Source organism: Ovis canadensis, chromosome 17 (genome assembly GCF_042477335.2).
Source record: "Ovis canadensis isolate MfBH-ARS-UI-01 breed Bighorn chromosome 17, ARS-UI_OviCan_v2, whole genome shotgun sequence".
NCBI classification, from domain to species: domain Eukaryota; kingdom Metazoa; phylum Chordata; class Mammalia; order Artiodactyla; family Bovidae; genus Ovis; species Ovis canadensis.
Window position 1 is genome coordinate 26,129,981 of NC_091261.1, and position 14,916 is coordinate 26,144,896.

Here is a 14,916-nt window from a genome sequence, read left to right on the forward strand (position 1 = left end):
CTGAACAGCAAAATTATTTAGTTATACATATGTATATATATTCATTTTCATATTCTTTTCCATTATGGTTTATCACAAGATATTGAATATAGTTCCCAGTGCTGTACAGTAAGACCTTATTTTTTCTTTTATGGTTATTTTAAGGCTTTTCTTTTTCTTAATACATATTTTACTGGAGGACCAAACATTTAGTAACTTCACTGCATTTCCTTGACTTTGAGCTCATGACATGAAAGATAAAATAACTTTAAGTATTCCCTCTATTCATTTTAGGCAATAAAAAAATGTGACCAGATTTTGATCATGTGAATGGTGGATATATTTCATTAACACATTTAAACCCAAGTTGAAGGGCTCAGGTTCCTTCATGTAAAACACTTGAAGAGTACAGTTCCTTTATGTACAAGTCCTTAATTGTACACATAAAATAAAGCTAAATCTTTATCCAAACAAATCAGCTATCCAAAAAATAGCATCAAATGGGTCATCCTAGCATGGCTTGTAGGGTCTTCCCATCTTTAACCTCTTTCCTAAAATTATTTTCACATCACTCATCGTAAAGATGGGATAATGGATCCTTTAAAATGGAGAATTAATATGATCACTCCACCGACATTTAAAATGTTCTGCCTGAAGTCATGTTTCCTGATTCATTTCTACAGTAATTAAATCTAAAATATAAGCCATAATGGGAAGGAAGAAGTGCCTCTTTCCCAGGGTCTATCAGCAAGGACATACGTTAATTAGAAACTTTAGGGAACTTATCTCTTTCTTACAAAGACTGACTCAAAAGCACAACAGGAAACATGGGACAGGCTCCCAGATTGCAAAAAGGAATGTCATATGATGCACTGAAAAGGCTGCTTCTTATCTGGCATGTCATTAGCTTCGCTTTTCTTTTAACTGCTGTAGTCTCTCCATGGTGAGGCGACGCTCACCTGTGCTCTTTCTGTGCCGTGTGTTTTCCCCGCTAATGAGAGGTTTCTGAAGCCCTCTGTTTTACCCCATTTCATGTCTCTTGGCATTTTCTTTGTTTAGTGGCGTTCTACCATAATTTTTGGATAAGTGTATAAGGATGTCTTTGAGGCCTGACATGAGCATCTCAGCCATACAAACACGTTTGGTTGTTAGAAAAGACTTTTTTCAAAAATTATCTCTCAGCACTCACAGGGAAGATTCAGGCTCTGAGTATGAAACCTTCTGTTGTGCATTTAAGAAGTACAAATATCACTATGGATGGAACAAAGATGCCAGGTGTGGAGGGCAGGGCACAAACTACTCCAGGTCAGAGACCTCAGAGGACTGGAATGAGTCCACCAACATAAAGTAATTTGCAAGTTGAATTTGTTACTTGTTTATTTAAGGTGGAGGTAAGAGAGGACCCTTAAATTAGAAAGGTGTTTTTTCCAACTGGTAAATAAAGGGTGTATCTGTTATATACATGTTGAAATATAAAACTGAATATTTTGGTAAAGTATAAAGGCTGAAGGAACTAACATTATATGTCAGTATGTTTGCTAATGACATCACACTTATGGGGGTTCAGTTGTGGATTGTGACCTAAAGTAAGGCACTAGGAATTTAATCCAAAAATGTTGAAGACCATGACTTCCATATCCCCACCACTTTGGTGATATATATATATATATATATATATACACACACACACACATACATATATATATATATGTAAATTTCCAATCTGACGAATTTAGCCTTTGGTTTTTTGTACATGTGAGTACTGTGTGAGAGTATGAGGACTTGTCTGTATGTGTGTGTGTGTGTTTAAGGGAAATAAGATATATTATTGTCTTAAATAACTTCCATACTTTCCCTCTTTGGGTACCATCTTACAAGCCCATAGCTTTATAAGCTCTGGCCACAGGGCAGAGTAGATGGGAGGAAGGGACTTGGGAGCCAGCTGTCCTGAGTTTGAACCCTGGTCACATGCCACTTATCAGCCAAGAAGAAGTTAATCTCATCCTGCCTTACTACGTGAGGCAAATTGGTTCCTCAGTCTTCTCCTTATGTAAAACAAGTATGCTAATAATAATAGCCCTTCTTAGGAAGGTCTCAAGGATTAAATGAACGGATATGTGTTACAGGATTAGAACAATGCTTAAGAACAATCACTGTATGGTATTTGTTAGAAAAATAAATATCAAGGGTCTTGATCTTCCTGAGACAATCAAGTCTAGGCAATTATGAGTGTTATGTATTTTTGCAAATATATTATGACATATGGTTTGACTCCAATACCATATATTAATATTAAAATCTTATAAATAAGGTTTCACATGCAATGTTTTATCTGTTTAAGAAAATAAGCTATTTCAATACCACCTTGAAAATGTACATGTGCTTACAAATGCTAAGCTAATTATGAGTGGATTGCATTCATTAAAGTTAGTCTAGATAGGTGTCTTATAAATATTTTATGTGAATGTATATTGTTGTATGCCCTGACAAATAATCGTAGAATTTGAGATTAAGGCATCACCTTAGAAATTTAGTCAAATCTACTTCACCATTAGAATAAAGAAACGGAACTCTGTAGAGTGTTTTGGCAAAGACTACTCAGAAAGTACTAGAGCTGGCACTAAAACACAGACACCTTAGTTACATTTTTTTCCTGTGCTGTACAGTAAGACCTTGTTTGCCTTAGTTATATTTAATGTTATTTTCTTTATACCAAGCAACACAAAATGCTGTCACTTCAAATTATTTGGTTATGTATTTGACTGCTTCACATCTGATAGTCAAAATATTACTTAAAGCGTATGTCGTAAAAACTACATACTTTGAGAAAGTTGAGACTGTGTACCAGACTAGAGTATTCTGACCAAATTCTGAGATTGGAAGAGAAAACTCTAGTTCTAGAATGCAGACTTTTTGCTTTCAACCTTATCATGTACACTATTGTATTAATATCTGGGCATTGAGCACAGTATCTGGTCCTCTGTGTGTGTGTGTGTGTGTGTGTGTGTGTGTGTGTGTGTGTGTGTGTGCTCAGTCGTGTCTGACACTTTGCAACCCATGGATTGTAGTCTGCCAGGCTCTGCTGTCCATGGAATTCTTCAGGCAAGAATACTGGAGTGAGTTGCTATTTCCTTCTCCAAGGGATCTTCCCCACCCAGGAATTGAACTAACATCTCTTGAGTCTCCTGTATTGGCAGGTAGAGTCTTTACCACTGGTGCCACCTGAGAAGTCTGGTCCAGACTGAAATAAATATAAACAGTGGCTGAATCAATGAAGAACAATATAAATATTAATATGAATACCTTCTGTTGCCTTCCGTTTTCCAGAACTGTGTAGCAACTTTTCCATCTCTTTTTAAAATTGTGTTTTCAATTATGTTTTGAAACTGTAGTTCAGTTTTTTTTTATGTCTAAGCCTTATTTCCTGGGGTTGCATTTGGCTCTCGGTAATTTAGTGTCAATCATTGATTAGACAGAAGTTGTGTTCAAACAGTTCGAGTCAGTTAGAGGCTTTGTTGATGTATCTGTGTGTTAATTTGGAAATATATTCCAGTTCAAGAATTCTTGGATCCATCCTACCTTTTCTTCCTATCAGGCCTTTTTAGGTCCTACTAGTCAACCCGAGATGTGTGGAAATTGATCAAAGCCTCCGAGGCTCTCTTGATGTCCAGGCTTTCCCGTCCCATTGCATTCATGACTAGACCACTTGCTCTGGGGAGTGGCCCAAATGGAAGTGCAGCCTGAGGCCAGCTGTGAGGATTGCTGGAAGCATTTGTTTGTGTGGCAACCACTGCAGTATTCTTGCCTGGAGAATCCCATGGACAGAGGAGCCTGGCGGGCTACATGGGGTCACAAAGAGTCGGTCGTGACTGAAGCGACCTTAGCACAAGCACAAGGTTACTAATGCTTCTGACAGTGCTGGGGTGTGTGATTTTTCCACTCCTCTTCAAATGCATTCAGAGCCTGGGGCAGCAAAGTTCTTGCTTTCCATGGCAACCCCACTCTGGGAGAGGGATGGGAGTGGGAGTAGCCCCGGATAGGAAGACCGTAGACTGGCTCTCTTCTTCCTTCAGTCAGTTCTATTCAGTCTCTCAGTCGTGTCCGACTATTTGCGACCCCATGAATCGCAGCACGCCAGGCCTCCCTGTCCATCACCAACTCCCGGAGTTCACTCAAACTCACGTCAGTCGAGTCTGTGATGCCATCCAGCCGTCTCATCCTCGGTCGTCCCCTTCTCCTCCTGCCCCCAATCCCTCCCAGCATCCGAGTCTTTTCCAATGAGTCAACTTTTCGCATGAGGTGGCCAAAGTACTGGAGTTTCAGCTTTAGCATCATTCCTTCCAAAGAAATCCCAGGGCTGACCTCCTTTAGAATGGACTGGTTGGATCTCCTTGCAGTCCAAGGGACTCTCAAGAGTCTTCTCCAGCATTACAGTTCAAAAGCATCAATTCTTCAGCACTCAGCTTTCTTCATAGTCCAACTCTCACATCCATACATGACCACTGGAAAAACCATAGCCTTGACTAGATGGACCTTTTTGGCAAAGTAATGTCTCTGCTTTTCAATATGCTCTCTAGGTGGGTTGTAACTTTTCTTCCAAGGAGTAACCGTCTTTTAATTTCATGGCTGCAGTCACCATCTGCAGTGATTTTGGAACCCCCCCCCCAAAAAAATCTGGCACTGTTTCCATGGTTTCCCCATCTATTTCCCATGAAGTGATGGGACTGGATGCCATGATCTTCGTTTTCTGAATGTTGAGCTTTAAGCCAACCAGTCAGCAATTTTCCAAGTAGAAACTCTTTTCCACTCATTGCTTGACTTTGGCTGATTATTAGGGTGCATAAATGATCGGTTTGGACAGTATTTTTCAGTGTCATAGCTTTGGGAGGAGGACAAAGATTTGCAGAGCTCTTCGTTCTGCCACCTGATCAGAAGTCCTACCCTTCAGATGGTGACTTTTAGATGGGCACTGGAACTGGTTCAGAGGCATTTAAAAACTACTTATATTTGGACTGTGCACAGTTTATCGTTGAGACAGAGACAAAATTTTTAAGAACTTTATAAATATTCTAGGACACAATGCTGGATTAAAAAAAAACTAGCATTTTAATGGAGTTTGATTATATTTTAAAGGTATTAAATTGTTTATTTTATTTAATATCAGTCTTGGTTTATTTTATGTTTGAATTATTCTAACCACCTTTCAGGATATTTACTCTGGATATTTTTAAAAGTTCACCATGGTTATAATACCATTGCTTTTTGGCTAGTTTTGTTTTTTCCCCTATCTATATTAAATTTTACTTTTTTATACTGCTTATTGCTATAAGTTTCAAATTACTTATGGGTGAGAGAAGTGTTATCGATAAATAAAGCTTCATCTCCCTGCTTGTTCAGAAGCCCTTTCACCAGAATAAACTCTATGAGAGTATGGATTTTTTTTTCTTGTTCACCTCTATATTTCCAGTACTAGAATAAAGTCTAGTTACGGTAGGTTCTCAATAAATATTCAATGAATGAGTGAATGAATAACATAGGTTTCTAAAATGTTCAGTTCCTATCTGTTAGGAAGTTTTGCACATACCTAGGCAGTTAGAAATAAGCAAGGGAAATGATCACTCAGTTGTGACATATTTATAAGCAAAAGTTCCACAAAATGAAAGTGAAAGTTTTAAAGAGGTTTGGATACAAATTCAAAAACAAACAGGCCACAATCTACCATCACAGGCTGAATCTGTCAACCAGAATTTTAGAAACAGACATGATTGAAATAAAAAAGGTGTTTATTTAGGGCTGCAACCCAGGTGACGCAAATTCAACAAACAATTGTATTGTGTTTTATTGTTGTGTTTATTCACTGAGTTGTGTCTGACTCTTTTGTGAACCCATGGACACCAGGCTCCTCTGTCCATGGGATTTCCCAGGCAACAATACTGGAGTGAATTGCCGTTTCCTTCTCCATGAGATCTTTCCAACCAAGGAATCGAACCTGCATCTCCTACTTGGCAGGCTGATTCTTTACTTCTGAGCCACCTGGGAAGCCCTGAATTCTGTCCTACCAGACTACAAAATAGGGGAGGCTTTTAAAGGCAAAAACCCACAAGGTTACAGTTAGTCCCATGAGTTGTTTATCAAGAATTATAATTGGAACTGGCGAAACAAAAGAGACTTAGGTTGGTGTCAGGAAGATCCCCTGGAGAAGGAAATGGCAACCCACTTAGTATTGTTATCTGAAAATTCTCATGGACAGAGGAGCCTGACAAGCTATAGTCCATGGGGTTGCAAAGAGTCGGACACGACTGAACACTGCTGTGTGTGGCAAGAGTAAGTATGCTTGTTAAGCGAGGATTGGTTGGCGTCCCAAATGGTTGCAGTTACAAGGAGAGACCCTGAGACCATAAGGTTGCAGCTGGCAGGTATTGTTCTGAGTACACCTGGTGGTGTTCTTGGGTCTGGTATAGGTCAAAGAAAGTTCAAGTTCCCAGTGGTGCAGAGACTTGTCTGACCCTAGATTCTCAGTGGTTAAGTGACTCAGTTTTTGTTTGCCTGTACCATGATTACTCCATGATAATTTCAACTTGTCATTGTGGCCTTTGTCCTGTTTTCAAAAATTTCAGACCCTCTCTTTTCCTATATATCCCTTATTATTTATGCTTCATGCTCCCAACATGTGCCACTAGCTACAGTCTGTTTGACTGAAGTGGCACAAAATCCTCTTCATATTAGGAAGCTGATGAGGAGTTGGGGTAGATATGACTCTGTAAGGAACTCTTAGCAATTACCTATATTGTAAAACCAAAGCAGAGATTCTGTCAGAGCCCCACCACAGACTCTGAGATAGAGCTGGGGTTGAAAGCCACTTGACTAAAGTCTGCCTCATGTAAATCAACCACCCTTCAGTAACTGACTTTAATGACTTTGTGATATGACTATAAACCTGGTATATCTATCCTTTCTTTGAAGTGTATGTGCATTGCCAAATTCTTCCTTGATATCTATAGCAGAAGTTTACAAAATGATGGCTGAATAATCAAAAGCATTTTTATTTTCAAATAGAAATAAAAAATGAATGCAGTCTCAGCACTCAGTTATTTGATCCTGAAGTCACCGTTGAGTGCTAAGAGCTTTCTTGTCCCGATGCTTTTGCAAAAAGCATATTTAGTAGGCACTTTCAAACTTATACTTGATTAAAAGACAGTTAGGATTGCATTTAAAAATACAAAATTTGACTAGATTATTAAATGTCACATTTTATCCAAAAATAGTTGTGTTGGGAAATTTAATTGTCGCTTAAAAGTAAATGAAAATGAAAATGCCTGTTCTCTGTTATTTTCCTTTAAGATTATGTGTGTATGCAGTGTAGCAGTGTGACACCATATTGTTTAGCTGTCAGTCTGTAACTTTTATTTTCCTTATGCTATATTACTCTGCAATCTGTCTTTTTATAATGACTCTAAAGATAGTTGATATGCTTTTAGTAAGATTAATCAGGGTATATTTCAGCATCCAACCTATTTATCCCTCTTAAGATACAGGCCTTTAATCATTCTATTTTAGTAAATATTTAACTCACAAGAGAGAGATTAAAAGGCCCATCAGCCGTATTGAGTTTTATCATCCTGTTGAATGTCATATTCTCAACACGAAATTTATGTGTCAGGGAGTGTGACTTATGAAATGTTCTGCTTTGTAAATAAATGACCTCAAGCTACTGATGTCAGTACAGGTTTTATTTCTCATGACTTACTCTCTTGTGGGGTTCACTTTCAAGTCATGGAGATCATTTGTGTTTAGATAGAAATATGTCTTCCTTCCTTAGTCTTCTTTCCACTTTGGCTTTCTATTTTTTAGCTTTTGTTTGATTGTACTAGTTGGAGAAGAGCTTCCATTATTTCATATTATCCCCTAATTCAAATATTGAAGTGAATAAGAAGCATCACAGACATGGGTAATTGAAGCTTTCAGTTATCTCTTGACTATTGGAAAGGGACATGTTTGTGTAGAACGGCACAAGTGGGAACAGTTTCTTCATTATCACTTAGAGTGATCTCTTCCCTTGAGAGTTTCAGTGGTGTGTCTGCTGCGTTTTTCCAGCCTGTATCTGTGACAAATCACAGTAATAAGCCCAGATGAGGTCACCATCTTCTTAGGCTTGCTAATAATAGTGTGAAAACGTACACCACTTAGGATGTTGTTGCTTCAGCCGCTGCTGAGGTGAGAGATGCTACAGAGAGTACACGTCTGTAAAAATCATCTTGGAGCAAATATCTCTTAATAAGATATCCACAGATGACCCACCAAGAAAGAACTGCTCTTACTGGAGAAATCAAAGAATGAGCTACCAAAAAACTCTCAATTTCCTAAACAAAACACATGTGCTAATTTTAAGCTATCTTCTTCATATGTTTATATGTGTCAGGTTGTTCTGCTACTAGAAGTACTAATTTTCAGATTTCTTTCTTTTCCCTAATGTGTTTTGTATTGATATTTAATTTTGTTTTCAAGTACTAGTAACTTGAGACGCTGTGAGTATGGAGTTTAACATTCAGAGCCATTACCAGTTTTAGACACACCTTTCCAAATAAGTCATTTCTCTCAGTTCCTCAAATTATTAACTAAGGACCTAGATAAATAAGTGTATGGAATGTGTTGTTTATTTAATGTAATGAAATGAAATATAAATGAATCTAATTTAAATAAGTTTAACTTCTGTCACAAACATGGATTTTTAAAATCAAGAAGGCCTGTGATTAAATGCTTATTCTGGAAATTATTTTCTGTGCAGCTTTTAAGTTAATTAATCTCCAGGCCTCAGTTTCCTTACCTGTAAACCAGGGATAACCTATCTCTCTTTCGCCTTCTCCGTGTCTCCATCATAGTCACGGTCAAGTGTAAACATTTATTGAGTACTATGGCAGAGTACCAGAGAAAGCAATGGCACCCCACTTTAGTACTCTTGCCTGGAAAATTCCATGGATGGAGGAGCCTGGTAGGCTGCAGTCCATGGAGTCGCGAAGAGGACACGACCGAGAGACTTCACTTTCACTTTTCACTTTCACACATTGGAGAAGGAAATGGCACCCCACTCCAGTATTCTTGCCTGGAGAATCCCAGGGACAGGGAAGCCTGGTGGGCTGCCATCTATGGGGTCGCACAGAATCAGACACAACTGAAGTGACTAAGCAGCAGCAGCAGCATGGCAGAGTACTGGGCTAAACAAAGGGATACCGAAACTTATAATAACAACTATGAGTCAGTGAGTTCTTGCTGCACGCTAAGAATGACATGAAACATTCTCCAGGAGGAACCTTTATTAGTCACCGCAATGAGAATATGAGGTAGATGAGGTCACATATTTAAAACTATTATTATTAGAATGGATCAAAGGGGAAACGGAATCATTATGGGTTGGAGTGGTCCAGAGGATGGTAGAATTTGTATTGTGTTTTGAGGATTAGTACAATTTACATAAGTAGCGAAGAAAAATTAAGAGTTCTTGACTAGGAATATCTAAGTGGTCCAGGCTAACAGTATTATTTATTAATTCCTCACATTTATTAGAGGTTTTGTTTATAAAGGTGTTCTCATGGTCTGTGTCACGTTCAGCAACTCATTTTCCTCAGCTGATATCATGTGTTTGAAGATCTATGTTCACATATAAGGTCTGCTCTTTCCTTTTCATAGCTGTATAGTATTCCTTTGTGTGCATAGACCACAATTCATCTATTCCTCTATTGACTTTTAGGTTGTTTCTGATATTTTGATACTATAAGCAATAGTGCAAGAGACATATTCACATGTTTAATTACGAATACAAGCATAAGGGTACATGAACCTGTAAGTGGAATGGATGGTATTCATATTTTCAATATTACTAGATGCTACCCTGTTGGCCTACACTAATTTATATTCTATTAGGTGTGCACATGCTTCCATTTTTTTTCAGTTCAGTTTAGTTCAGTCGCTAAGTTGTGTCCAACTCTTTGCGACCCCATGAACTGCAGCACGCCAGGCCTCCCTGTTCATCACCAACACCCAGAGTTCACCCAAACTCATGTCCATCGAGTCAGTGATGCCATCCAGCCATCTCATCCTCTGTCGTCCCCTTCTCCTCCTGCCCCCAATCCCTCCCAGCATCAGAGCTTTCCCAATGAGTCAATTCTTTGCATGAGGTGGCTGAAGTACTGGAGTTTCAGCTTTAGCATCATTCCTTCCAAAGAACACCCAGGGCTGATCTCCTTCAGAATGGACTGGTTGGATCTCTTTGCAGTCCAAGGGACTCTCAAGAGTCTTCTCCAACACCACAGTTCAAAAGCATCCATTCTTCAGTGCTCAGCTTTCTTCACAGTCCAGCTCTCACATCCATTCATGACCACTGGAAAAACCATAGCCTTGACTAGACGAACCTTTGTTGGCAAAGTAATGTCTCTGCTTTTCAATATGCTATCTCGGTTGGTCATAACTTACCTTCCAAGGAATAAGCACTTTTAATTTCATGGCTGCATTCACCATCTGCAGTGATTTTGGAGCCCCACAAAACAAACTCTGACACTGTTTCCACTTCTTCCACATCTATTTCCCATGAAGTGATGGAACCAGATGCCATGATCTTTGTTTTCTAAATGTTGAGCTTTAAGCCAACTTTTTCACTCTCCTCTTTCACTTTCAGCAAGAGGCTTTTTAGTTCCTCTTCGCTTTCTGCCATAAGGGTGGTGTCATCTGCATATCTGAGGTTATTGATATTTCTCCCAACAATCTTGATTCCAGCTTGTGCTTCTTCCAGCCCAGCATTTCTCATGATGTACTCTGCATAGAAGTTAAATAAGCAGGGTGACAATATACAGCCTTGACATACTCCTTTTCCTATTTGGAACCAGTCTGTTGTTCCATGTCCAGTTCTAACTGTTGCTTCCTGACCTGCATACAGATTTCTCAAGAGGCAGGTCAGGTGGTCTGGTATTCCCATCTCTTTCAGAATTTTCCACAGTTTAGTGTGATCCACACTGTCAAAGGCTTTGGCATAATCAATAAAGCAGAAATAGATGCTTTTCTGGAACTCTCTTGCTTTTTCAGTGATCCAGTGGATGTTGGCAATTTGGTCTCTGCTTCCTCTGCCTTTTCTAAAACCAGCTTGCACATCAGGAAGTTCATGGTTCATGTATTGCTGAAGCCTGGCTTGGAGAATTTTGAGCATTACTTTACTAGCGTGTGAGATGAGTGCAATTGTGCGGTAGTTAGAGCATTCTTTGGTTTGCCTTTCTTTGGGATTGGAATGAAAACTAACCTTTTCCAGTCCTGTGGCCACTGCTGAGTTGTCCAAATTTGCTGGCATATTGAGTGCAGCACTTTCACAGCATCATCTTTCAGGATTTGAAATAGCTCCACTGGAATTCCATCACCTCCACTAGCTTTGTTCGTAGTGATGCTTCCTAAGGCCCACTTGACTTCACATTCCAGGATGCCTGACTCTAGGTGAGTGATCACACCATCGTGATTATCTTGGTTGTGAAGATCTTTTTTTGTACCTGACCCCATATTTGTACTATGAGTTTTGTTTTTTATTTTTTTAGTTTACCAATCCACTGGGTACAAAATAATATCTTGGCTTAATTAGTATTTTCCCAATAATATATTATATTAAACATCTTTCTAAATATTTCCTGGCCATCCTGGTTTTCACTCCTGATAGCTGATATTTATTATTTCATATAGTGGGGGTTTGCATATAACTGGGACTTTCCAAAAAGGTCCCAGCATTTATAAAGCACTGGTTTATTGCATGTAAATCAAGTTCTAGAAAAGAGTTTCAGAAGTGGTAGTTTTTTTTTTTTAAGAACATTTATATTTGTTTTGTTTATTTTCTTTAAAAAAATGAAAGCACAGTGAAATAGGAGAGAAAAATCTCTTGGGTTGGGAAAGTGAAATGCACAGTGTTTTGACAGGAGCCTGTAAGGTAATCTGAGACTTTTTAGAGCTCCCTTTTAGACAAGGGATGGAAACTTCCAGCTGAGACACAACAAAAACCTATTGGCGATTAGGGAGATGATTGATGCTTTTGCTCTTGGAAAATGAGGTGTAGCAGAAACTAGTCCTAGAAATGGCTTGTGCTCATTAGAGAAGCTAGAGATACAGGCAGCCCAGGCCTGAATGATGTGTGGACCGTGGCTATGCTGAAATCCAGCAAGTTCATCTATGCTCCCAGGAAGCTGAAACACAAGACTCAAGGAAGCTAGTGGTGTAGCCTCATATTGTTAAACCTGAATGCTGTGTTCAAAGAGAAAATCAAAAAAATGTATGGACATGAAACAAATATCATAGTTCTATCTCAAATCCTATTTGCTTTAAAGTTTACAAGTTTATTGCTGCTGTTGTTCAGTTGCTAAGCTGTATCCAACCCTGTGACCCCATGACCTGCAGCATGCCAGGCTTCCCTGTCCACTATCTCCCAGAGTTTGCTCAAAGTCATGTCCATTGAATTGATGATGCCATCCAGCCATCTCATCCCCTGCCTTCAGTCTTTCATCCCTCAAGCATCGGGGTCTTCTAATGAGTCTTTTCCCAGTTTGTTATGGCATTCCGTTCGCATACAATAATGCTACCCAAATCTCAGTTATTCGTTTAACTACCTAATGATTTTTCTACCGTTGTCACCTGAATAGACATTTATTGTAGTCTTGACCAGGGCAAGGATGTCCATGAATCCATGCCCTTGTTATGTTTGTTATGTTTGCCCTAAAGCACATGAGAATAAATTCAAAACTATTAAAATCAATGTATTGTCAGTGTACTGCATAAAACTTCCTGACTTTGTTGAAGTGCTTACTATACTCAAGAAAACACTTTCATTAAAAGAGTTTCAACTCTCCTTCTAACCTGAATTTTGGTTGTAGAGCCCCAGTCACTAGCCCAGGGTAACAAACTGAATGTCTTCACAGGCTATCTAATGAAAACTGGACCAGGAAGCAATAGAGTTTATGAAAAAAGCAGTCAAAAATTGCAAACTTTTCTCCTGATCAGAAGATCACAGATGACCAAGTTCAAATGCCCTGTGTAATACATTTGTATCTGAGGATAATGATCTCAAGTCCTGTGGGCAAAAATATAATATGCACAATTACACCACATTCTCTTCCATTCATTGAGCCCAGCAGAATTTATGGGATTGTGAGTGACATCTTTATAGGGATCAAGGGTGTAATTTATAAAACATATCATTTACAAAATTGGTAGCTGATTAGTAGTAACAAGTCGTATGTCATACTTTTCAAGTATCACAAAATTGTTTTGGGAATTTCACTGCCCTGAATCGTCTAAAATCTAACCATCAAGCCAGCATAGTAGAGAGCAGGATGTCATGTTAAGTAAAACCACTCTTTGTTTCACTTTTAGTACAATATTTAATAACTTACATGAGATACTCAAGACTATATCATAAAATAAGCTTTGTGTTAGATGATTTTTATGCCACTGAGGGTTAATATAGGTGTTCTGAGCATGCTGAAGGTAGTCTAGGGTAAGCTATAACGATCTGTAGGTTAGATGCATTAAATGCAGTTTTGACTTATGATATTTTCAACTTAAAATGAGTAATGTAAGTGTTCTGGGCACTTCAAATGTATAACATTCTTTTATAAGCTTTCTATTTTTAATATAGTGGCTTCATTTCTGGTTCAGTTTTATGACACAACCCTTGCCCTGGATAGCTCTTTTCACAACCCATTCTTGATAACTTACTACATTTTATGTATCCATTTAGATTGCCTTAAATTCTTCTTAAAGCAAGATGGGATGTAAATACTTAAGAATAAAATCACATAAAGCATCCCTTATCTACTGGGCTCAAGACTTTTCCTAGATCTGCTCTTAGCACTCATCAAATCAAGTTGAATAATATCGATCTAGAGGGTTTTTTTTTTTAACTACGAAAAAAAGGAAAAACTAGTCTCTTACACAGAAGTTTCTGAATTTATGTCTTTTCAAAATGCTGTCTCTCCTCTCAACTGTTTGAGAAAATCATATTTTTGGATGCCACAGAGTTTGCAAATCACTTTGACTGTTCTGTTGCTCCAGAAAATAGAAATACAGTAGATTCATCGGTTGTCCAGTTTCCGTTCCCCAGTTTAATTTTATAACTCAGAGGTGGAATTTTAATAACAGCTTTATTTGATTTTGTGATAAAGATTTTTTTCTCTTGGAAAGACTAGAACAAAAGTGAGAAAAAGGCATCTTAGCGCTGTCAAGAGATATTGTTTTTGCTAGAAAAAGATGGGGGAAATGCCTTCCCTTTACAAGAATGAATTGATTTTATAGCAGCTGCTCTTGAAATAGATACATTTATTGAAAATTTCTTCCTTCTGCTTTCCAGTCCCTATTTAAAAAAATGGAAAACCACTTTTCCTATAAAAAAGAAAAACTCTCATGAATATATATAGGGTGTGTATGTGTGTGTGTGTGTGTTAATCACTCAGTTGTGTCTGACTCTTTACAATCCCATGGACTGTAACCCACAAGGCTTTTCTGTCCATGAAATTCTCCAGGCAAGAATACTGGAGTGGGTTGTCAGTTCTTTCTCCAGTGGATTTTCCTGACCCAGAGATTGAACCCAGGTTCAGTCTTTGCAGGCAGATTCTTTACCCTCTGAGCCACCAGAGAAGCATATATACAGGGTCCATGTGATCAAATATTACATGGTCATAAAGTAGAAGGGCAACTTAGGCAGCTATATAGACTTGCCATGAGTTCAGCTTGATCACAAGAAATGTGTGGAAAGCCCAGACTACAACAAGCATTTGCTGAGTTTAATCTTTTTCCTCTGTGGTTGGATTGCATAAATATAACTGATTTCACTGTTTATGTTAATAACTTTAAAGTTGCTAATAGATTGTGTGGTTCCTAAGCAGATAATAGATACCCTAGATAATGGGAAATTAATTCTAA

The 14,916-nt window shown here is 38.4% G+C and overlaps 1 protein-coding gene across 9 annotated transcripts in view; it reads left to right on the top strand.

Annotated features, from left to right (window-relative positions):
• Positions 1-14,916, top strand: part of INPP4B (inositol polyphosphate-4-phosphatase type II B) — an 883,288-nt gene that overhangs the window by 828,745 nt on the left and 39,627 nt on the right. The gene's annotated exons all lie outside the window — the stretch shown is intronic.